At 40.1% G+C, this 22,780-nt stretch overlaps 1 long non-coding RNA gene across 4 annotated transcripts; it reads right to left on the bottom strand.

Moving 5' to 3' along the window:
* Window positions 1-900: 900 nt before the first annotated feature.
* On the bottom strand, window positions 901-21,119 carry LOC135480161 (uncharacterized). Of its 4 annotated transcripts, XR_010445911.1 has the most exons (8): window positions 21,004-21,119; window positions 19,896-19,943; window positions 17,322-17,970; window positions 10,726-11,356; window positions 10,303-10,446; window positions 3,620-3,778; window positions 3,172-3,288; window positions 901-2,772 (listed from the first exon to the last, which is right to left on the bottom strand). It is a non-coding gene; the product is annotated as an uncharacterized LOC135480161 (long non-coding RNA). The 4 variants fall into 4 exon arrangements; XR_010445912.1 differs by lacking the exon at window positions 10,726-11,356 and having other exon boundaries at window positions 10,303-10,443; XR_010445910.1 differs by lacking the exon at window positions 10,726-11,356.
* Between the last annotated feature and the right edge of the window lie 1,661 nt (window positions 21,120-22,780).

Consider the following 22,780-nt stretch of genomic DNA (forward strand, 5'->3'; position numbering starts at 1 on the left):
AAAACCGTTACAGCTGTAAAGCTGAAAATTACTGAGTGCAAAGCGCTACCCATGTACTCTATGTGTGCTGAAAATCTGTGATCTGTTTCAACAAACACAGGACATATACGTTTTCAAGTAATGTCCAAAGGCATATTTACCACATTTGGGACAGTTACAAGCTATGTAGTGTAATACAATGTATCGATGGGTGCGAAGAGTATGCATCATATATATGTTCTCCTATCTGTCTGGTTTGCACTGCAATAGCGATTGGCTCAACCAGTGTATCTTGTATATGTATTTCCAAAAGTTATCTTTGTTTTGCGCATGCCCATTTTTCTTTACTGTGGCCACGTTATACGTTAACTTAGTCATGTTATACGGTCCGTGTATTATTGGATCGGCAGGGCGAATACGGTCAAAGTGCTGCCGCCACTGAAATACCATACCGAAGACACCAGACACTTCAGCCAATCATTTTATAAGCTGACATCGGGCTGACGAGTCCGGTCTCCCCGCTCGAAGCTCTTAGCGCTGTGCACCATTGGAGCCAACAAGTGCTATTTTAATGCCTTTGGTACATTTTGACCTCGGGATGTACACTCTAACCAATAGGCCACCGAGGCGGTCCATATATGTTTGATAATGTGGGCACAAATTGAAAGTACATGTATTGTTTGTACACACTTTATTTAACCTAACCGCACAAGCCTCTGTCACTGTGCTGTGTAGAAATCGAAATATTTTCCAGTATATATGTGTGTGTGTTAATGCTAGTCAAGAAAGTAAACTGTTTACTTGGTGGGGATTGTTGAAAATATACAGCAACTGAATAACACCAAAGTGAAAAGTACATTTTCTTTATTCAGGTAAAGTTACATATATAGCACAACTAGTGCCGAAAAAAAGGAGTGGGGGTGGGGGACCCGTGAACGGTTAGAAAATCGACAGAATTGAAATAGATAAATGACCATTCGAAAATGTGAGACGACCCCGTAAGGGTGAAGTCGCATTTGAGCGCCCGCGTGACTCGCTCGGCGGGAAAGCCAGGATTGCATGCATGTCCTCAAAAGTGCAGTCTTTCCATGGTCGAACTTTCCTTGGGAGAAACAATCACTGATTAAGAGTTCTGCCCTTTGGATTTACTTTGCCATAACACAGTTATACCAATCGTACATAAACAAGCTAAATGAAAATGACGCTTACTGAGGCTCGACGGAAAAGAACTCTTCACAGTACATGATAAAAATTAAAATGCTTCGTACTGTATAATCGCTCAATAACGACCTTTCTCTTGGTTTATATCTTCTGTTACAAAACTTAATTCATCCTACAGTGTCGTCTCACAGAACAACAAAATATAACATCAAATATTACATTCACGGTCGAATATACCGTACAAAACATACTTGACTAATCTGCTACTACATATACGATATAAGCCGTCTTCTGTATCATCCAGGAAATATGTCGGCTATATTCGGATAAAGTGTACATTTCATTCATGAATCGACCGTGCTTTGAATTTGGTCAAAAAATACATGTCCGAAAAATTCTGTTCACAAAAATGTAATTTGGCTGTCACCCAATCCGTACATCAATGAAAATGAATATGGCTGCCTAAAAATTTAGTTTCATACTTTTCAAAAGGGTATTCAAAGGCAACATAACTGATGGATCAAAACGTATTTAACCATTTCAGCACCAATCACAAAATCACTTTTATCAGATATTTTTTATGTCATTGCATTTTATTGTACTGTACGTTAAATGATCATATACCAAAATGTCACAAAAAGTGGGTGGCAACCATGGTGAGAGGGGTGAACCAGAGTTGAACGCCTTGGTTGCCCGCCAGAGCGACTAAAAAAATCCACTGTAATTGTACTTACAAAAATCAGAGATGTCCATACTTTGGGGTATGTCTTTATTTACTTATTCGATTGGTGTTTACGCCGTGCTAAAGAATATTTCACTTATACGACGGCAGCCAGCATTATGGTGGGAGGAAACCGGGCTCTAGGGAAACCCACGACCTTCTGCAGGTTGCTGTCGGACCTTTCCACTTATAGCCAGAGCTTTCCACTTACAAACAGAGAAGAAGATAGCATAAGCTGGAGTTGAACTCACAGAGATTTGTGGTATGTAAGGCGAATATATATATTACCTCAATTTTGAATTACAGTTTCAGTTTCGCATACATGATGGTGTTACGGTACAGTTAGTGAAGTATCTACAAGACAGTTCATTCAGGTGTTACCACCAATAAATGTTACTATCATAAAGGGCTTGTTACACGTGGCTCACATCCGGAATGGTTAATACCTGAATTAGAAATAGCGAAAGTTTTCTGTAGCTGTTATAGGTCATCATTTAATTCAATCTAGATGTTGTATCTTCAACTTTCCAGCCAGCCGATAGCTTCTGTGATCTGGCGATTTTCTTGATTTGCCACACGAATTATGCTTCCCAGCACACCTAACATTTTACCATCCTTCTCAGCAGATCTAACCATATAAGATAGATTTGTCAAGTTGTCATAAAAAGAAACCACATGCGCAAGTTCTTCGCAGTATTAGTGTTCTAGAGGTAACATTTGTTTAGATGGAAGTGTTACTCTCCATCACCCACAGTGATACTGACTTAAGATGGCATATACGACTTTTGAGTTCTTTGCTGCCATTTTGTTCCATTTTTGCGGGATATACTGGTCCATTCCATAAGGTCCTGAGCCGCCAGTGTCTATCCGAAGATAAACGCAGAGTGGTAATGGTGAGAGGAGGAGAGCACCTGAAAATAGTCATATTTTAACATTAACATGAAACCAGTGAAGACAATTCAATCAAACACAGTGTCACTTTAAGAGACTTTCAGTCTGATGAACTAGCTTTATAAACAAGCGATTCCCTGAAGTCATCTTAACGCCCACAATATTCTATTCATAAGACTGTTACAGCTGTACCTGGATATATCTACTCTGCCTTTGCACGTGTGTTATTTTAGCTAATATATATTTTCTCCTGTCTTTTAAGTTACATGTAATGGGGTTAATCAAAGCTGGTTTTGAGACATTCATTTATATTACATGAAAGTTCCAGATCACAAATTCATTCACGAGATTAAGATTTTGAACGAAGATTTATCCAGTAGTTTTACAGGAATAGTGGCAAGTCACTGATAACTTCTCACTTGTATTATACTGCGGTGGACTGCAGGAGGTGTCCAACAAATGATGTCCAATAGCATGTTTCTGCCATAATCGTCCACCTTGCCACCAAGACCCTCAGAAATTGATCACTGAAGTGCCTGTTATGCACAAAATTCTGTCATTAATTTCTTTCTTTCTGACCAACGTTTTAAATGGGTTGGCTGTAGAAATAAATTTAGGAAACATAGGTTTATTTTCAACACAATAATCAGCAGAGATGAATTAATCAATCTAAAATTCTTTCATAATCTGATCTCCCATCAAATCTAATGTTAAAGAGGCCCCGTCAGAGGCATGTGTTTACACCTAATGGCTAGTGAGCGTAATATGTTATAGTCCGAGCATAACATTACAAGTGTAAATTAGCATGTCAAATACCAAAGAGGAAGATGTCATAAACATTTTAAACTACATACACGACATACTTACATTAACTAGAAGACAACTGGGATACAATTTGAGCTGCATCGATAAGCACTGAATTTCTGGGATTCACTTCACAGGAAGTTGCAGTTGCAGATATCAAAAGTTTTTTTCTCCCACAAGCTCCAGTGCCAACAATTACTGAGATTTCCATGACCTAAGCTCCTGTAAAAGAACAAATCAAGTACACTAAACACAACTATGTACATTACCCGATTAAGCTATGTACAAAAGTTTTTTCCCATTTTAACGGTTTTTAAGTGGGTTCTTTTTTTTTGAGGATGACTGAATGAGTGAGTAATTTGTGTTCGATGTAATGTTTAGAACATCATTTCAGTCATTGGACAAAGCGATCTCCAAATATCTTTAGGGGGCTGACTTATTGAGCGACACTGGTTCATATGAATGATAATATTTCCTACAAAGATACTTACCTTTAGTTACAGCACACTGGCCCACACTGCTTGGGATTCAGGCAGTATGATAGTCAGTAATGCATTTGCTCCAGGCAGCACAATAGCCTGTATTCCGTCAGTTTAATGCCTCAAGTTCAATATGGCCAAGCAGTAATATATTTGGTACTACTTTAAAATAACCTGTAATGCTTTCATTTTAGCATAGCCACCCATTACAATAGCCGGTACTACTTTACTTGTAATATAAGCCGGCAGTACAATAGCCGGTACTGTATTAGTTTTAGAATAGGTAGGCACTACAATATCTGGTACTGCTTCCCTTTCAGTACAGCCAGGCAGAACGATAGCTGGCACTGCTTTTAGTTTCACTTTAAGTATAGCCAGGCGGTACAATAGCCAGTATTGCTTTAGCTTAGGTATAGCCAAGCAGTACAATAGCCGATACTGTTTCAGTAAAGTCAGGCAGTACGATAGCCAGTACTGTTTCAGTTTCAGTATAGCCAGGCAGTACGACAGCTGGTACTGCTTTAGTTTCAGTATAGCCAGGCAGTATAATATCCGGTACATCTTCAGTTTCAGTGAAGCCAGGCAATACAATAGCCAGTACTGCTTTAGTTTCAGTATAGCCAGGCAGTACAACAGCCGGTACAGCTTTAGTTTCTGTATAGCCAGGCAGTACAATAACCTGAATTGCTTCAGTTTCAGTAAAGTCTGGCAGTACGATAGCTGGTACTGTTTCAGTTTCAGTAAAGCCATGCAGTACCACAGCCAGTACTGCTTTAGTTTCAGTATAGCCAGGCAGTACAATATCCGGTACATCTTCAGTTTCAGTAAAGTCAGGCAGTATGATAGCCGGTACTGCTTCAGTTTCAGTAAAGCCAGGCAGTACAATAGCCGGTACTGGTTTAGTTTCAGTATAGCCAAACAGTACAATAGCCGGTACTGCTTTAGTTTCAGTAAAGTCAGGCAGTACGATAGCCGGTACTGCTTTAGTTTCAGTATAGCCAGACAGTACAATAGCCGGTACTGGTTTAGTTTCAGTAAAGTCAGGCAGTACGATAGCCGGTACTGCTTTAGTTTCAGTAAAGTCAGGCAGTACGATAGCCGGTACTGCTTTAGTTTCAGTATAGCCAGACAGTACAATAGCCGGTACTGGTTTAGTTTCAGTAAAGTCAGGCAGTACGATAGCCGGTACTGCTTTAGTTTCAGTAAAGCCAGGCAGTATGATAGCCGGTAATGCTTTAGTTTCAGTATAGCCAGACAGAACGATAGCCAGTACTGCTTTAGTTTCAGTATAGCCAGACAGTACAATAGTCAGTACTGCTTTAGTTTCAGGAAAGCCAGTCAGTACAACAGCCGGTGCTGGTTTAGTTTCAGTAAAGTCAGGCAGTACGATAGCCGGTACTGCTTTAGTTTCAGTATAGCCAGACAGTACAATAGCTGGTACTGGTTTAGTTTCAGTATAGCCAGCCAGTACGATAGCCGGTACAGTTTTAGTTTCAGTATAGCCAGACAGTACAATAGCCGGTACTGCTTTAGTTTCAGTATAGCCAGACAGTACAACAGCCGGTACTGGTTTAGTTTCAGTAAAGTCAGGCAGTACGATAGCCGGTACTGGTTTAGTTTCAGTGAAGTCAGGCAGTACGATAGAAGGTACTGCTTTAGTTTCAGTAAAGTCAGGCAGTACGATAGCCGGTACTGGTTTAGTTTCAGTATAACCAGATAGTACAATAGCCGGTACTGCTTTAGTTTCAGTAAAGCCAGGCAGTATGATAGCCGGTAATGCTTTAGTTTCAGTATAGCCAGGCAGTACGATAGCCGGTACTACTTTAGTTTCAATATGGCCAAGCAGTATGATAGCTGGTATTGTTTCAGTCAAGTCAGGCAGCACGTTAGCCGGTACTGCTTTAGCTTCAGTAAAGGCAGGCAGTACAATAGCTGGTACTGCTTCAGTTTCAGTATAGTCAAGTAGCACGATAGCCGGTACTGCCTTAGTTTCAGTAGAGGCAGGCAGTACAATAGCTGGTATTGCTTCAGTTTCAGAATAGCCAAGCAGTACAATAGCCGGTACTGTTTCAGTCAAGTCAGGCAGTACGATATGCGGTACTGTTTCAGTCAAGTCAGGCACTACGATATGCAGTACTGTTTCACTTTCACTATAGCCAGGCAGTACAATAGCCGGTACTGTTTCAGTATAACCAGATAGTACGATAGCCGGTATTGCTTTAGTTTCAGTAAATCCAGGCAATACGATAGCCGGTACTGCTTTAGTTTCAGTAAAGTCAGACAGTACGATAGCCGGTACTGGTTTAGTTTCAGTAAAGTCAGACAGTACGATAGCCGGTACTGCTTTAGTTTCAGTATAGCCATGCAGTACGATAGCCGGTACTGCTTTAGTCTCTGTATAGCCAGACAGTATGATAGCCAGTACTGCTTTAGTTTCGGTATAGCCAGGCAGTACGATAGCCGGTACTGCTTTATTTTCAGTATAGCCAAACAGTACAATAGCCGGTACTGGTTTAGTTTCAGTAAAGTCAGGCAGTACGAAAGCCGGTACTGCTTTAGTTTCAGTATAGCCAGACAGTACAATAGCCGGTACTGCGTTAGTTTCAGTATAGCCAGACAGTACGATAGCCGGTACTGCTTTAGTTTCGGTATAGCCAGGCAGTACGATAGCCGGTACTGCTTTATTTTCAGTATAGCCGGACAGTACGATAGCCGGTACTGCTTTAGTTTTTAGTATAGCCAAACAGTACAATAGCCGGTACTGGTTTAGTTTCAGTAAAGTCAGGCAGTACAATAGCCGGTACTGCTTTAGTTTCAGTATAGCCAGACAGTACAATAGCCGGTACTGGTTTAGTTTCAGTATAGCCAGATAGTATGATAGCCAGTACTGGTTTAGTTTTTAGTATAGCCAAACAGTACAATAGCCGTTACTGGTTTAGTTTCAGTAAAGTCAAGCAGTACGATAGCCGGTACTGCTTTAGTTTTTAGTATAGCCAAACAGTACGATAGCCGTTACTGGTTTAGTTTCAGTAAATTCATGCAGTACGATAGCCGGTACTGCTTTAGTTTCAGTATAGCCAGACAGTACGATAGTCGGTACTGCTTTAGTTTCAGTATAGCCAGACAGTACGATAGCCGGTACTGCTTTAGTTTTTAGTATAGCCAAACAGTACAATAGCCGGTACTGGTTTAGTTTCAGTAAAGTCAGGCAGTACGAAAGCCGGTACTGCTTTAGTTTCAGTATAGCCAGACAGTACAATAGCCGGTACTGCGTTAGTTTCAGTATAGCCAGACAGTACGATAGCCGGTACTGCTTTAGTTTCGGTATAGCCAGGCAGTACGATAGCCGGTACTGCTTTAGTTTCAGTATAGCCAGACAGTACGATAGCCGGTACTGCTTTAGTTTTTAGTATAGCCAAACAGTACAATAGCCGGTACTGGTTTAGTTTCAGTAAAGTCAAGCAGTACGATAGCCAGTACTGCTTTAGTTTCAGTATAGCCAGATAGTACAATAGCTGGTACTGGTTTAGTTTCAGTATAGCAAGGCAGTACGATAGCCGGTACTGGTTTAGTTTCAGTATAGCCAGACAGTACAATAGCCGGTACTGGTTTAGTTTCAGTAAAGTCAGGCAGTACGATAGCCGGTACTGCTTTAGTTTCAGTAAAGTCAGGCAGTACGATAGCCGGTACTGGTTTGGTTTCAGTATAGCCAGACAGTACAATAGCCGGTACTGCTTTAGTTTCAGTATAGCCAGATAGTACGATAGCCGGTACTGCTTTAGTTCCAGTATAGTCAGGCAGTATGATAGCCGGTACTGCTTTAGTTTCAGTATAGCCAGATAGTACAATAGCCGGTACTGCTTTAGTTTCAGTATAGCCAGATAGTATGATAGCCGGTAGTGGTATAGTTTCAGTATAGGCAGACAGTACAATAGCCGGTACTGTTTTAGTTTCAGTATAGCCAAACAGTACAATAGCCGGTATTGGTTTGGTTTCAGTAAAGTCAGGCAGTACGACAGCCGGTACTGCTTTAGTTTCAGTATAGCCAGACAGTACAATAGCCGGTAGTGCTTTAGTTTCAGTATAGCCAGATAGTACGATAGCCGGTACTGGTTTAGTTTTTAGTATAGCCAAACAGTACAATAGCCGGTACTGGTTTAGTTTCAGTAAAGTCAAGCAGTATGATAGCCAGTACTGCTTTAGTTTCAGTATAGCCAGGCAGTACGACAGCCGGTACTGCTTTAGTTTCAGTATAGCCAGACAGTACAATAGCCGGTACTGGTTTAGTTTCAGTAAAGTCAGGCAGTACAATAGCCGGTACTGCTTTACTTTCGGTATAGCCAGGGAGTACGATAGCCGGTACTGCTTTAGTTTCAGTATAGCCAGATAGTACGATAGCCGGTACTGTTTTTGTTTCAGTATAGCCAGGCAGTATGATAGCCGGTACTGCGTTAGTTTCAGTATAGCCAGACAGTACGATAGCCGGTACTGCTTTAGTTTCGGTATAGCCAGGCAGTACGATAGCCGGTACTGCTTTATTTTCAGTATAGCCAGACAGTACGATAGCCGGTACTGGTTTAGTTTTTAGTATAGCCAAACAGTACAATAGCCGGTACTGGTTTAGTTTCAGTAAAGTCAGGCAGTACGATAGCCGGTACTGCTTTAGTTTCAGTATAGCCAGACAGTACAATAGCCGGTACTGGTTTAGTTTCAGTATAGCCAGATAGTATGATAGCCAGTACTGGTTTAGTTTTTAGTATAGCCAAACAGTACAATAGCCGTTACTGGTTTAGTTTCAGTAAAGTCAAGCAGTACGATAGCCAGTACTGCTTTAGTTTCAGTATAGCCAGATAGTACAATAGCTGGTACTGGTTTAGTTTCAGTATAGCAAGGCAGTACGATAGCCGGTACTGGTTTAGTTTTAGTATAGCCAGACAGTACAATAGCCGGTACTGGTTTAGTTTCAGTAAAGTCAGGCAGTACGATAGCCGGTACTGGTTTAGTTTCAGTAAAGTCAGGCAGTACGATAGCCGGTACTGGTTTGGTTTCAGTATAGCCAGACAGTACAATAGCCGGTACTGCTTTAGTTTCAGTATAGCCAGATAGTACGATAGCCAGTGCTGGTTTAGTTTCAGTATAGCCAGATAGTATGATAGCCGGTAGTGGTATAGTTTCAGTATAGCCAGACAGTACAATAGCCGGTACTGGTTTAGTTTCAGTATAGCCAGATAGTACGATAGCCGGTACTGCTTTTGTTTCAGTATAGCCAGGCAGTACGATAGCCGGTACTGCTTTAGTTTCAGTATAGCCAGATAGTACGATAGCCGGTACTGCTTTAGTTCCAGTATAGTCAGGCAGTATGATAGCCGGTACTGCTTTAGTTTCAGTATAGCCAGATAGTACAATAGCCGGTACTGCTTTAGTTTCAGTATAGCCAGACAGTACGATAGCCGGTACTGCTTTAGTTTCAGTATAGCCAGATAGTACGATAGCCGGTACTGCTTTAGTTTCAGTATAGCCAGATAGTACGATAGCCGGTACTGCTTTAGTTTCAGTATAGCCAGACAGTACGATAGCCAGTACTGTTTTAGTTTCAGTAAAGTCAGGTAGTACAATAGCCGGTACTGCTTTAGTTTCAGTATAGCCAGATAGTATGATAGCCGGTAGTGGTATAGTTTCAGTATAGCCAGACAGTACAATAGCCGGTACTGCTTTAGTTTCAGTATAGCCAGATAGTATGATAGCCGGTAGTGGTACAGTTTCAGTATAGCCAGACAGTACGATAGCCGGTACTGCTTTAGTTTCAGTATAGCCAGATAGTACGATAGCCGGTACTGCTTTTGTTTCAGTATAGCCAGGCAGTACGATAGCCGGTACTGCTTTAGTTTCAGTATAGCCAGATAGTACGATAGCCGGTACTGCTTTAGATAGTACACATGGGTAGTAGAATAGGGTAGTGTTCAGCTTCAGTGAGTATAGGCAGGCAGTATGATAGCTGTGTACTGCTTTATTCTGAGTATAGCATGGAAGGACAGTATTCAAACTATTGCTCTACGTGTAGTATAGCCAGAAGTTGGACATCCATATATCACTTTAGCACCAGAATACAATTGCAGCATAGCCATTACTGCTTTGTTACAGAATACAATATTCATAAAGTATGTAGCCTTTGTGCAACATGGAGTTTCTGAATTTTCAGGTCAATCGGTAGGCCCGTTGTCAGCAAAACAAGTCATCATTAAGGTCCATATTTTACCTATCATTTACCTGCTCTTCTTATAATATGGACATAATGGCATCGTGGTAGCTAAAATAAGTTGGGATGACTTTGACTGTTTTCAAATGGACATGTCTGACATAAACATGATCAATCAGTGTCCCGTTTTCTGTGGTTGGTTCTTTCACAAGCTGCTGAAAATGGTAAGAGGCAAACAGTTTTGAAATGACATTCGACTTCAATATGTTCTCATTGAAATCTCCAACTATTGCACAACCATATGGAAGATTCGCCAGTTTTTTCAATAGTTTATCTATATTTTGTATGAAAATAGGAAGACTATAAGACAATGGCCTGTAAATGACAATGACAGCAAAGTTTGGATCATTAAAGTAGAATGCTATACTCTCCAGGTTAGGAATAGCGAGATCCAACATTTCACATTTTATATTAGATTTGTGGAAAATGCCAACCCCTCCATGAGCTTGTTGTTTTAACTCCTTGAACAACGGATTGCTTTGATCATAGCTTTGAAATCTCGTCTTATGGTTAAATGTGAATCCCTCTAAGTACTGTCCTTCTCTTGATTCATCAGAAGACAGCCAAGTTTCTGTAATACAGATCGCATGTGATGTTGTAAATCTTTTGTCCCCTTTGATGTCATGAATATGAGATCTTAATCCTTGTACATTATGAAGAATAAACTTGAATTCCACGAAACCAGCTTCTTGGTCATTGTTGTGTTCAGATGTGAAGTTCAGGAAAGGCGACATGGACAAGAGTGCTTCAGTAATACTATCATTACAATAAATAACAGACTCTTTGAAATCCTGAATGGTCAACCCCTCCAGTGATCTCACACGACTTAATGCCACATAAGCTTGGCCTGCAGCAAATATTTTGTCCAGGGAAACAACTGCTCTGTCAAGAGTGACACCTTGTAGCTTGTGTACAGTACAAGCATAACTTAACTTCAGAGGAAACTGTCTTCTGATTCCACCACGTGCACTCACTCTATCTTCTACCCGGTGAATTGGTGTACTGCTGGATGGTACACAATCAGGCATTTGACTTTCTCTCCTCATCTTAGTACCAACTCTGTCACTGTCAAATACAACATAAATCACATTTGGTACATCATCTCTCGCAGGACATGGTATATGCGAGACTGTGCCAAAGACTCCATTCACAAGACCATCAGAAACATCAATATTTTTCATAAGTAACACTCGTGCTCCTACTGTTAAAGACAGTTTTCTGGGCAAATTAGAATACACCGTACTTATGAACTGATTGTCTCTTTTCTTAAGTTTTCCAGTCCTTTGATCCTTCTCAAAGTCTTCAGCATCAAAAGCAATAATTTCCTCTTCACTTTGAGACAATTTAGAGAGATTGAATTCTGTAACTTGTTGATTTGTTGCAAATATATGAATATCACCTTCTTCTTCTCCGGTCTCGTGCTCAGTCAACATACAAATATCTGAAGCTGTGATTCTCTCAGTCTTTTTACGGATACGAAGACGGTTTAACATATTTGCAAATCTTTGATCTTTCTGTCTCATCACTTCAGTTAGTTCCACTATTTTGAACTCAGACCAGAGATTAAATCCAATGTTGTCTTTGTATAAAGGCTTCCCTTTTACTGGTGGCAATTGATAGAAATCTCCAACAGCAATCACAGACACTTTTCCAAATGGAGAGTAATCTTTACACTGCTTGATCTGTCGTAACCTTCCATGGATGTAAGCAAGTAACTTATGATCCACCATAGAGATTTCATCTATAATTAAAATTTGAAGGCTGTTATACTTTAAACGTAACGTGTTTAGTTTTTCCTCTCCCAATGGCTGATAGGGTAATTTTACATCTACAGGAATACCAAACGTACTGTGAATGGTTGAAGCACTAATGTTAAAAGCTGCAACACCTGTCGGAGCTGTTATTAAAATCGATGTGTCATCTGGCTTTGACAAACACCGTGCTAAAAGCCTGTTGGCTTCAAAATGCAAAGACCTAATCAAATGGGTTTTGCCAGTTCCTGCACCTCCTGTGATGAAAAGATAGAAAGGTTCTGTGTCCAGATCACGGAGTTTTTCTAAACACCACTTTCGAACTTTGTAGAAGACCTCCAGTTGTCGTTCATTCAGTGATCGCAGAAGATCTTTTGCCTCACTCCCAGACAGAACTCCCTGTTGGGGCTCAATAGTGTAATCAGACTTCTGATTCTGTACTAAATCTGGTATGTCTTTTGCCTCACAAGGGATGTCGTCAAGCTCTACAATTTCTTCAAAACAAGAAATCCTTTCTGCTTCAGTTTCAGGATACATCTGTGCCCATGCATCTTCTAAGTGTCCACCCATTTCAAGGATTTCCGCTGCTCTGGTGACTTGATCAGCATCTGTTTCAAATGATGCCTTGTTTCTGTTAACTATATCCTTGACAAGCTCAACACTAGTGTTATTCAGCAAACTTATAGCACCGGTCTCAAAAAAGCATTCAAATGAATTAAACCCATCAGGTTTCAGCTGCGAGTCTGTTCTGTATGGCAAAAACAGTTGTAAAATGCTCTGGAAATATTTCTCTGATTGATTCTCTGGTGAAAACCTTGGATATCTTACCACAGCTGGTTTGGTTCGTGTTCTTCTTCGAATGTACCCCATGTTACTCCTCAGTTTATGTACCAATCCCTCATTTTGAGCTTTACTTGAAATTTTCTCTGACTTGGACAGAACTCGGAATTCGGAGCAAAATGTTGCCAAGCACATAGCTTCAAATTCATCACTATCTGGTCTGTTCTTGTAACGGTCAATTATGCTTGTCATCCACATATCATCTACATTTAAATCACCACCACTGAGCTTGTTTTGGATCACGTTCAGGGGCAGACTCATCTTTATGGCGTCACCAACAGGAATAAACTGAACAAATCTTGAACATTCCTTCAAGTGCAGGTTACAGACTCGAAACACGGCCTCTTGAGCACTTACTTCCCTACTCTGAAGATACACTGCTCCAAGTTTCTTCAATGCCTGTTTAGTGTCTTCATTGCCATTCAAAGTTTCCTTTCTTGCCTGTTCCAGAAGAAGACCCATTTCTCTTTCTGACTTAGAAATATATGATATAATGTAAACAATGCAAGAGTAAGCATCGAGCACAAACTGAATATCCATATTCCCATTCCATGCGCGCAGAAGGTCAGGATTATACTGATTCAACCATACATCATCCATGCCACGTCTGAGCACAACACTGGCCCTCTTTGACAGCATCGTGTATGCTTCCTGAAACTGATCTTGGTTTATTCCAACAGCACTGAACAAATCTTCTGTGTTTCCAAAAGCATGTTCTTGATTTGAGAGAGCCTCCCACAACGCTTCAAGGATTCGCTTAGCTTCTTCACAATTCATTTCCCTTTCTATCGATGCTTCATTACAATCATTGTTGTGAACATCTGAAGAGCTTGGCCTAGAGATGAATGTGCACTTACTTGGTGGTCTTGGAAAGTTAAACCTGCAGTTCGTACCTTTTTTCCGACAGCTCTTTGAATGAAGGCTACTATGCTTCTGTACAGAGGACACGATCTCTTGAAGCACTTCATCATCTGATGGTGGCATTTCACATGTCACATACTTGTCAATGAAGGCAGTCACCTCTTCATCCGAGTTATGGTCAAGTTTGGGAGCGTTTTCAACCCAAAATAAACAATGAGTATGTGGTGATCCACGGTGTTGAAACTCTACCCTGTAAAAGTAGTCTATTATCTTCCCAACAGGGTTTGCAGGGGACAGCAGAAATTCCTTCAAAAAGCACTGAAATCGATGTTCAAACATCCGTGCTGCCATAACAGGGTTCTCTCTGATCAATTCACATTTAGCTGACCAGTCCATATCAGTAATGTCAATGTCACGGCCTTCTTCCACCAGCAGTGCTTGAATAAACTCAGACCATCTCATATCTGCAGCAGAAAATGAACAAAACCACGTTGGAATGCCAAGTTGTCTCAGCATAGCAAATAAATCCTTCTGTGCAGATTGCCAGTATGCTGGGGTTCCTCGGATTGGCTTTAAGAACTTGAATCCAGAGTCAGTCTTTAGGATTTCTCTCAAGGAGTCATAATCAGTGAGTTTATTTATCGTTTGTTCAGTGTCTGGTTGACGACTTTTCCTCAGTGCAATAGAGACAGTTGAAAGTACCTGCTGAACTTCTGAAAGATACTGAGCATAAAATATATACTCAGTACTTTTGGCAAATCTGGAGTCTGCATGCATCAGCCTGGTATTCAGATAGCGTGAAACAGTTATTTTCTTTTCTCTTTTGTCGTAGTATGTCGGTGATCCTTTAGGGAACAAGACAGGGAATGCCTTTGCTTCATTTTCTTCATTCATCAGAAGTCTAATTGGATCATTGCCTTCACTCGGTGCTAAACAAAGTACATTATCTGCGAACTGATCAAGTATTTCTTGTCCTATGTCAACTGGTTGCAAACAACTGTCTATCATCAGCCCCTGATCTCCTGTATGGCTTGAGTCGAGGTATTCAACATCATTTCCCAGATCAGCCTTTTTGCCCTCATTACTGCCAGGTTGTTCATGATCGCATAAATCTGGTAGACTATCATTATCACTCTCTTTGTCATCTCCTGCTGATGAAGAGGACAAGTTGTTAACCCAATTGTTGTTGAAATTAACATCCTGATAGTGTGGGTTATTTTCTTTCAAATATTCGAGTGCCTTTTCAATTTGCGCCGTGTTTACAAATTGATACCTATAATGCCCTTTATATGATAATTTTCGCTTGAGTTTTACCCTTATCAGCTGATCATCTGACTCTGGTCGTGGGAGAGAGGAAATTGTTGTGTCAATGTTGGATGGCACACAAACAACTGGACCATGGACACTTCTCTGACCACCTCTAGGAAGGGCTGCCACCTTAGCAAAGGGAATATGTTTTGCTATTAAATGTTGCTCTAGTTGGTTCAAACAAGACAATTCATACGGGACATGTTCTACCTGTAGACTGTTAACAGATGCTTCAGCTGGTAAAATGCCTGATCTGATCTTCCTATGGCATGTGTAACAAATCCAGAGCTTGGAATACGGAGATAGATAAATAATACAGGGAACATTGCAATCTGAAGAGCATGTGTGGACGTATCTTGTTGATATACATTTGGCAGCAAGTTTTCCAGCCACTTGACCTATTTGTGAGTAAGATTCCCTTTTACATATAACAACCTGTCCTCTGAAAAAACGACGATGGCAAACTGCACATATGTGGTGTGGTGAATCACTTATTAAGTGTTGAAAAACAGATGTTACTGTATCAATACAAGAAAGGTCTGCTATCCTCTGTCGTCTGCGTTCCAACTGTCTATTCATTACATCTTTCCTGTATGACTTTGATTCTGAATACTTTTTCTTCAGCTGTGATTGCTTGTTTTTCCTAAACTCGTCATCCATATACTTCCTCTTGCTGTACGTTTTCACCTTCTCTTTGTGTCTGGTGTCCATCAAATACTTCCTCTTGCTGTACATTTTCACCTTCTCTTTGTGTCTGGTGTCCATCATATACTTTCTCTTGCTGTACATTTTCACCTTCTCTTTGTGTCTGGTGTCCACCAAATACTTCGTCTTGCTGTACATTTTCACCTTCTCTTTGTGTCTGGTGTCCATCATATACTTTCTCTTGCTGTACATTTTCACCTTCTGTTTATGTCTGGAGTCTGACAAATACTTCTCTTTGCTATACGCTTTCACCTTCTGTTTATGAATGGTGTCTGACAAGTACCTCTCCTTGCTGTACGCTTTCACCTTCTGTTTATGCCTGGTGTCTGATAAATATCTCTCCTTGCTGTATGCTTTGACCTTCTGTTTATGTTTGGTATCTGATAAATATCTCTCCTTGCTGTATGCTTTGACCTTTTGCTTATGTTTGGTGTCTGACAAATACCTCTCCTTGCTATATGCTTTGACCTTCTGTTTATGCCTGGTGTCCGACAAATATTTCGCATTGCTGTACGCCTTTATCCTATTTTGGTACAATTCATCACTACTGTATCTCTGCTTGCCCTGTCGGATTGCCGATTCCCTGTATTCTGGTTTGGCATATTTCTCCTTATAAGCTGCCAAAACACGTCTCCTGTATGACACATTTGCAGCATATGTGTTTCGGTCTTTCTTGGTGTTTTGTAGTTCTGCGGATGGCTTCTTCATCACATCAGTACAGTCATGCACTGTTTTGAGCCTTTTCTGCTGGATATGTTCACGATGTATCTTCTTCTTCAACTCTTTTCCAAGGAAGCATTTGTTCCCGATGTCTTTTCGTGAACTAACTGCATCACCTATGACAATATTGTCATCTTCCTCACATTTCACATGTGTTATGCTTTGTATTCCTTCAGTACTGTAGTTACTACACAGTAAACAATTTCCAGTACAAAGATCTAATGACTGATTTTTTACACAAATAACCACATCATAATGACAACCTGAAACATGATGTAAATAAATAGCCCTAGTTGAATTGTTCATCTGCTCCCGTGCCTGAGACTTGGAAAACAACAACCATGATTCACTGTAGGTGTAGATGTCAGTCTGGAGCATGTCTGACGCTGCAAGAATTTCTACTTCAGTGGCCCATGTATGTAAGTACTTCATCCTCGATGACTGTACATATCTTTCTACAGTGACACATCCATCTCGAAGGTATGGGGAGAAGAGCCTTGAGTTTTCCAGAAGATGTTTTACTGTTAATAGTCGCAGTCGTCTATGGTTCTCCTCTGTGCCAGATATTGCAAAAGACAATGCTCTAAAAAAACAGTTCCCATCCATTTTAATCTTCTTTGTCCTGCATGGTTGACCAAGGAAGGAGGATGATGATCCAAGAGCATCAAGTTCTGGTAATTTCTGCAATTCTAGCTTCCTACACATTAGACTTTGGTCTTTGTCTGTCAGTGGGTTAAATGATGAAGATGTCCATGTAGTCTGTACATGCATGACATCACCAGAATCAGCACAATCCCCATGAGTAACTACATCAATGCCAGTAATCTCAAACTGTTCATACTCACCAGTGTTAAGTGAAATAGCCAGACGAGTACAGTGTTGAAACACCGCTTCTATACCTGTGTATCTGATGCTTACAGCAGTCCCATCAACAACTTGTACACCTTCTACATTCCTGGAATGAGAATCAATGACATATAAGTACTGGTCTCGTTTAATGATAGCAAATGTAGAAGAATTGAAGGTTATAAGGCACGAAGTAAACACAGATAGTGTTCTATCAAGAGCATCTCTCAGTGGCATGAAAATATCAGACTGCAGATCTGCATGAACAATACCAAGTACATAACCTGTCAAAGATTCACCTGCCCTTATACTGAAAGTACCATTGTGCATGTCCATCACATCTGGAATGTCTGAAATGAGCAAATGGGTCTCACCAGCAGGAAGATTAGGTTTAACACTAGAGTACAATTCATCACCAGAAATCAATACAGCATCAAGATCATTACTAGTCCACATAGAAACTGGCTTTACTTTATCATACAGAATAGCTGAGCAACTATTAGCCACACATTGTGCTCCACTGTTTGGCATAAATTGTGGATGTCCTTGATGAAAATGTCCAGAAACTGTACTTATCTCTGTAAAAACAACAGTCCCAGACTCGTCACTGTCATTGTTTTTTGACACGTTTCCATCCCCTTTTGTCTCCTTAAAAAGAAAGATATACAATCAAGAAATGAACTTCAGCCATCCATGCTATTATTGTCTACATAATTTGCTGTGCGCGGGAGCTGCCCCATTATTTGAGGCTTTGGGCACACGGTTTGATATGAGGAGTTTACTTGTATTGCTTGTGAGTAACAAAGGCTACCAGTTTATCCAAAACATCAATACAGACAGTCCCAAATACAACTGTAAAGCCAAGAAAAAGTGAAGTTTTGCAATATTTAATTACCTTAACACAGAAGGTGTTATTTCATTTTTGTAATAAAAAAAAAAGTGCAGACAACTTTCAATACACATCACCATTACCTGGCAGCTTTTGTTAAACTGGTAATGCAATACCATATGACATACACACTTATGTGCGTCTGTTGTAAGCTCTGCCGTGCATTGTACTAAATTTATTTATTTATTTATCTGATTGGTGTCTTACAACGTACTCAAGAATATTTCACTTATACGACAGCGGTAAGCATTATGGTGGGTGGAACCCGCGGGAAATCCACGACCATCCGCCGTGTACAAAATCATAGCACGCTGCTGTTGCTTATGGTTTCCATGTTAAAAACTACGTTTACACATTAGAATTGCTGTTAACCAATAAACCATCCAGGAAAATACTCAGATGGGTAAAGATTTTATGGAGAAAACGATACAGGTAATGCTGATAATGTCAAATTGTCTATTCCACGCCATACTTAATCAAAGTAATGGATTGTCATAAATACGTTTCTTGAGTCATTACATCTGTAGAAATCTGGTCACAGACAGAATAAGATCAGTCCAATTTCATCCCTTCTGGACTCATATGGACAAATCCTGGATATTGGAGCTATGTTCTGTTTCAGGCAAAAAGTGTGAATGTCAGCATATTTCTCGATATGCAAACACATCACAGCTCAAAAAGTCAAACCAAAACAGGGCGACAGAATGGTTAGTCCCACCCATCCATGTCAGCCACAGATTTCAGCAGGTGAGCTTCAAAGTGCTGACAAGTTCATATGTCAAGTCGTGTTTCCTGATGTCCAGGATTTCATGGATGTGTCCATTTTAGAGATAACATGTTATCTTCCAGAGCTCATTACGAATGATTAATTCGTGTCAAATTATAGCTTTTTACAAACTTTACTGCTTTTTTAAAACGGTAAACAGTACAAAAATGGGGGTGGTATTTTCTGAGAAGTCATAATTTTGCTTATTCAGGAAGAATAGCTAAGTTTGATTTGATTAGCCATTACCGATTGTTTGTACCAAATCTAAGGCATAGTCTCTCAACAGAAGAAACTATGACAACCAGCAATTAATTTGCAATCTGTGACCATAACCAATCTGTGACCATGACCAAACAAGTACATCTTCATGAGTAAAGAAAAAAACATATCTCTGCAAAGAAACACCGTCTTATAATATCCCAGATTAGAAAATATCACCATTTATTACAGGTGTGCTGCATAACTTACTGGGAGAAAACTCCGTCTAACTATTGTATCGTTACAGTGAGAGTCCACAGTGAGAGTCCACAGTAAAACAGTTCCAGTGTACATGTATAAGGGATATCTTGGTCCAATTAGGTGCATCTGATGATTCCCCCCCCTTCTCCCCCCACACCCACCCACCCGCATTGTAGTAAGCATAAAACAGCAGTTAAAAACCATGCAAGCCCTATCCAATGTCATTTGTAAACTCCTGTTTCCCCATGATCATGCAGTCAGTACAAGAGTTGAACATTCCTGAACTTTAGCTCCATTTTTCCCTAAAACATAAAAATGTCCCTTTTATTAGTGTTAAATACACCCTTTTTCTGCAGACTGTCAAATATAATCACTAATAAGAATTCAGTTCACGTACCAATGCTTGTAAAAACTAAACAGACATGATATTATGCACATAATATATTGAGCCCACCTTACCTTATGGAATCTTGTTTTTCTCCAGTACTTTTTCCGTGGCATGTTGCACTGCAAATGAAAACAAGAGGTCAGGTGAACTCATGATACGCGTATAACAAACAAGTGCAACAAGCAGCATTAAACTAGTAACAATAATCCATAGGCTAACATGCATGTAGAATGCCCACCCTTTATAATACATTCATGAGACAAGCCCATATAAACACCAAACTATACCTAATAATCTAAACAGAACAAGCAAAACAATTGTCTTTGTAGCGAGGACACGAGACCATACTTAATAGCAAACCATTATAGGGGAAAATGGCTAAACGGTAACCATGGATAAGCACAAACTTGAATCGACTGTCATTACATATCACCATCCCTCTATCTATGCCTCCACTAAAAACTGCACTAGCAAAACCAAACGAGCTATCTCCTTGACAGTAAACCCTACCAAGTTGATGGCATTATGTAGGAAAATAGATACCAGATAAACATGGCAACCACAGAAGAAATCGAACGAAGTGATGTTCCTGCAATGAAAAGGCACATCTAATCGATCAGTTCATTCTAATTGACACTTCTGTTCAAGATACTGCCCTGAAATGTAACCCATCATCTACCGAAATAGCGTGTGAATGTATGTTGCTCTAAGCTAAGCTTGTCCAAAAAGACGGGGGAAAAACGGGAGGCCTGGGTTTGAGTTCTCATACACTACCACTGTAGTTTTGATGACCCCTACCCACTCTATCTATCAATACCCGTATGTCTATTAGAAGACCAGCAAATCGCTTTTGATAATAATCCAAGCTACTAAGAACATTCACTGTAACTTACAATCAAGTCTAACAGGACTTTGTCTCAAAATAGTTGTTAGTATGTAACTGCTTGTCTTTCTCTGAATTTTGAGAAAAACCGTTAGAGGGTATTAGTAAATGACTGTAACGGCTGTTTTGAGACGAATGCATGTGGTGTAATGTACGCCTGTTGTTGTTGCACCACACGCACGGCATACCAGTCAACATCAGCAGTACCGTATCGTTTTAAGTTCATCGGTAATACACATGAATTCTACCCCAACAGCAAAATTCCAAATAAGTGAGAACATGTAAGAGTAACTTACACTATGCTCTGTCAATCCAATGAAACAGCAAACTCTGTTTTCGTCGAACACTTGCAAAAGAAATACCGATACACAAAATCTTTCACCAGCTAGCTGAAAACAAGCAGAAAGAGGGATTGGCCGACGTTCATTGGTCACATATAATGATGTCATGCGCTAAAAATAGACTGACACTTCGCAGTTGCCATGTAGGCCGGAAAAGCAAATGCAAACCAAATCCCCCCACCCCCCACCTCTTCCTCCGCAGTTGCCACCAAACATCCACACAAAGTTACCTTCTATATAAGTTGTACTTTCAGATAATGCTATTAAAGTAAATCCTTCTATTAACTTTTTACAAAGAAATTTTTCTACTTACTGTGTTTTATAATAGACAAGACAACAATTCAACTTTTGCCTGCCCACTTGAACCACCTGTCCGAATTTAATGAAACTTGGCTTGTGTGTTCAATTGTGGATACTAAGCCATATCTGCTTATCAAAGTCGGATAATCAGAGAGAATGGTCGATCTCCATTTATCGACAGTCTGATCCGCTAAGGAACTGACATTTTACGTATTTATAAGCCAAAATCATTTTATAAAAAATTATGCTATCAAGCACAAACAGTTGAAAAGAGTCAGTAACATGAATTACTTAGAGTTTAATATGTCTGTATAAATGTCTGAGAAATACACTTGATTATTATTTTTTTTTGATTGGTGTTTTACGCCGTACTCAAGAATATTTCACTTATACGACGGCGGCCAGCATTATGGTGGGTAGAAACCGGGCACAGCCCGATTGATACGTAAAAGTATAAACTTTCTGTGATAAGGACCGTGTATTATTGGGTGCTGAAAACGTCATCGATCCGATCCGGGATCCCGGCCTAGGATCTGCTATTCGCAGATCCATTCTAGTTATTAGGGATCCCGTTCTCCCGAACGGGATCCCTATTGTTATTGTTCTGTTTTTTCTTATTATTAGGGATCCCGTTCTCCCGAACGGGATCCCTATTGTAATCGTTCTGTTTTTTAGGGATCCCGTTCTCCCGAACGGGATCCCTATTGTAATCGTTCTGTTTTTTCTTATTAGGGATCCCGTTCTCCCGAACGGGATCCCTTTTGTAATTGTTCGGTTTTTTTAGGGATCCCGTTCTTCCGGAACGGGATCCCTATTGTAATCGTTCTGTTTTTTCTTATTATTATTATTTTTTTTTCACAGAGTTTGTTAGCAAGGAAACTTTTTCACCGTTCAACATACAGGTCCCAAATTTTGCACACATTGTCTGGCGGTGAATATCTCGGGACAAATTCTCCACTTTTTTGCTATGTCACGTGGTTCGGCCGCCATATTGGATTTTGTGTAAAATCTTTAAAAATCTTCTTCTCCAGAACCACTGAACCGATCGTTTTCAAATTTGACATGCCGCTAGTAAGTCACGAGTTCTTTAAAGTTTGCGAAAATAGTTTACTTCCGGTCAAAATTCTGGAAGTTCGCCATTGGTCGAATTTGTGACGTCACAAAAAGTTCTCAAAGTTCAATTGTTCTCAACGTATTCTGGTGTATCTTGAGCTGCTGATTCCGAATCTGTATGTATTTTTTGCATATCTGTGTAACTTTTTGAGATATGAGCAAAAAACTAAAAAAATTACGTAATTTCAATGGCGTTTTAATCGAGAACTATGACAGCTAGAAATGTGCAACCTGCATGAAATTGTAGTTCAAGACACGCTCTTTCGATCATTCGTCAACAGATTTGAGGTCCGATTAATAGTTTTTTCGCTAGAAGCGT

This window comes from Liolophura sinensis, chromosome 13 (assembly GCF_032854445.1).
Source record: "Liolophura sinensis isolate JHLJ2023 chromosome 13, CUHK_Ljap_v2, whole genome shotgun sequence".
NCBI classification, from domain to species: domain Eukaryota; kingdom Metazoa; phylum Mollusca; class Polyplacophora; order Chitonida; family Chitonidae; genus Liolophura; species Liolophura sinensis.